The sequence below is a fragment of the Microtus ochrogaster genome, chromosome 10, assembly GCF_000317375.1.
Source record: "Microtus ochrogaster isolate Prairie Vole_2 chromosome 10, MicOch1.0, whole genome shotgun sequence".
NCBI lineage: Eukaryota > Metazoa > Chordata > Mammalia > Rodentia > Cricetidae > Microtus > Microtus ochrogaster.
Genome location: NC_022016.1, coordinates 51,696,931 through 51,699,981, shown reverse-complemented (window position 1 = coordinate 51,699,981; position 3,051 = coordinate 51,696,931). Strand labels below are relative to the sequence as shown.

The 3,051-nt window shown below is 51.0% G+C and overlaps 1 protein-coding gene across 1 annotated transcript in view; it reads left to right on the top strand.

Annotated features, from left to right (window-relative positions):
• Positions 1 to 2,558: 2,558 nt before the first annotated feature.
• The window catches only part of Wasf2 (WAS protein family member 2), an 87,081-nt gene continuing 86,588 nt past the window's right edge, over positions 2,559 to 3,051 (top strand). The window contains exon 1 of the mRNA XM_026782104.1: positions 2,559 to 2,576. The gene's annotated coding sequence lies outside the window, so the exon portion shown is untranslated. The remainder of the gene's footprint in view (positions 2,577 to 3,051) is intronic.

Below are 3,051 nucleotides of genomic sequence, written 5' to 3'. Positions count from 1 at the left end.
GAATGAATGAATGAATGAATGGGTAGGTAGGTAGATAGGTAGGTAGATAGATAGATAGATAGATAGATAGATAGATAGATAGATAGATAGATAACCTGGGTGATGGTGGCACACTCCTTTAATTCCAGCACTCAGGAGGCAGAGGCAGGTGGATCTCTTTGAGTTCAAAGCCAGCTTGGTCTACAGACTGAGTTGCAGGGCAGGCTCCAAAGCTACACAGAAGAAACCCTGTCTTGAAATGCCAGAAAGAAAGAAAGAAAGAAAGAAAGAAAGAAAGAAAGAAAGAAAGAAAGAAAGAAGATACGGAAAAAAGAAACAGAATTCTCAGAGAACGGAGTGCTCAGTATAGTGTAGCCCTGGGTTGGATCCCGAACAACATATCAACTAGACGTGGCAGCACTCACCTGTGATCCCCATACTTGGGTTTTGGATCCAGTTTCAGGAAAGCGTATGCTATAAGAGACCCATATGGTGGAGAGAAAGAACAACCACCTCAAGTTCTCTGACCTCCAGTCGAGGCCTCTGGCATACACTTCACAAGCAGACTAAATACATCAAATGTAAAAGGAAGACCTACTGTTGGTGGCAGAGGGAAGTCTAAGAATATAGCAACTGCTGAGGGCCAAAGCAACCATGGAGCCCTCACACTGACCCTGTGAGATGCTGTGTTTTTATCCACGCTCCAAAGGGTTGAAACTACAGTTGGCAGGTTGCTGGAGTGGGATTTGAACCCCATTTTGTCTGTTTCCCTGTTTTACCTTATAGGAGCTTGGGTAAAGGATGTATGGAGTCCTGAGGAGATTTGCAGGAGGTGGAGTCAGGAAGAAGAGAAGTTCAAGGTCACCCTCCCTCTGCTATGAAGAAAATTTGAGCTGGTTAAGAGTTGGGGAGGAGGGACCAGAGAGATGGTTTAGTGGCTAGGAGCACTGGTTTTTCTTCCATAGGACCCTGCTTCGATACCCAGCACCCACATGGCAGCTCACAACTGTCTATTACTCCTGTTCTAGGGGGATCTGATGCCCTCTTCTGGCTTCCTTGGACACTGCATGCACATGGTGCACAGACATACAGGCAGGCAAACACCCACACACATAAAATAAAATTAAAAAGAGAAGTGGGGGGAGAAGTACTCTGGGAGATACCAAGCTGACACTGGGGTTCTGGTGGGGACTGGTTGGCTCTGGCAGATGAAAAGGAGGGAAATATCAGAGGTTACGTCCCAGGTGGCTTCCATACTGCAGAAAGAATCTGGTAATGTTCTTTACAATAAGTGGTCCAGAGTTTGGACCCATACCCGCCACCTGCCCAGCTCACCCAAGAAGATACTTTATTCTCCAGACATTCGTGCACATCCCGCAGCCATTTGTGTATGCGTTCAGCCAACTTAATGGATCACTGAGTGGATGCTGGCTGCTGGGCTGGGAGCTGGGGAGACATCATTAGCGGTTCACTGCAACAGCCTCTGGTATGGATTGGAAGTCTGGGTTTGCAGCTGACTTGCGGTGAGTCCCGGCTCGACCTTCAGCTTATTGTGACTTAAGGCAAGTGAGTGTTCGGACCTTTTATGTTTTTGGTTTTTTTTTTTGTCATCTGTAAGATGGGAACATTAACGGCACCTACACGCCTGGAATAGTGTGAGCACTCGGTATTAGCTGCCATTGTTTCCCTTTCACAAGGAGCCAGGTCCGAAACACAGTTTAACTATTTCATTCCAATAGTGATAAGTTATCCTGCTGCAGCCAGCAGGGGCTGGAGGTGGGGCAGGCTTCCCAGACTGATAACCAGTTGACCTAGGCTGGACTGCTGGGAAAGCAGAAGAAGGGCACAGGTCTGGAGGCAGGAGAGACAGAGAGGAGGTAGGCCCTGGAGGCAGAGCGACAAGGTCAGGGTTTCTGTCACTGTGACTCTTTGAACCTCCAAGCAGTGCTGAGAAGTAGGTCAGGGAGACATCCCGGCCCCATTTTACAGAAAACACTCTGAGGCCTCCAGACAACAGTGACTTAGCAGGTCTGTCTGTGAGGAGGTGGCTTAGGGGGCCCGGAAGGGACAGGCCTGAGAAAAGGCCTTTGTCCCTGTGCCTGCTGGGAGAAGACCAGCAAGAGCTGAGACTGCAGCTGGTCACCAGCAGCTGTGGTGGCCAGAGCTGCATTCCTTCCCTGCCAGCAGGGCAAGTCCAGGCTTAAGCAGGGGCCTGGAATTTTCTTCTGGTCTTAAAAAAAGACAAAACAAAGTAAAGCGGAAAAAAAGCAAAAAAACAAAACCAAAAAAACCCTACGTGAGTCAACATTAAGTTGTACTGTGACTTCAAACAGACACAGCTTTGAACTGGCCCCATAAACCTCCCAGCAGCGAGTTTCTGGGAATGACAAGGAAGTCTGGAGTCAGAGTCCAGACTTTGTGGTGAGTCTTGGCTCGGCCCCTCCGCCTTGCTGTGTGACCTCATGCAGGTCACCAGCCCTCTCTGGGTCCTCCAAACTGAAGGAAGGGAGGGTGGGCGGGATGATATAAGAGAGGCGGAGAGTCCAGCAACTAGTTCCAGCCAGCTGCAACCAGCCTCACTGCTCTCCAAGTTGGAGGTACTTGGGTTCAGGGGGTGGGGGCGGTTAGTGGGGGTTGGTGGTGGTAGTGGTGGTGTCTGGAAGCTGGAGACAGGCAGCCTTTCATCTTTAGCTGGCCCAGGGTCGGGGCAGGTTGGCAGGCTCCACATCCCGAGATCACGTTTCAGGCTAGAAGGGGCCTTCCTGTGACCTCAGCCGGCCAGCCTCGTCCCTGCCTTCCTCCTCCATCCACACCAGAGGGAAACAAGCAGCATCCCACCCAAGGTCACTGGCCAGCAAGTGGCTGTCCTTCGGTCTGCCCTTCCCTCCCCTCCTACTGGAGCCAGCCCCCACCCCCGCAGCTCCCCCTGCAAAGCCCTGGTCTCCTGGGCCATTAGGAATCTGCCAGGCGAGGCGTGGTCTTTTTCCTCCCTCTTGCTTCTTGGCTGGTTTTCCCAGCTCTCCAAAAGCTGCCTCCTGCAAAAGCCTCGGGTGCCTGTACAGGAACATTTTT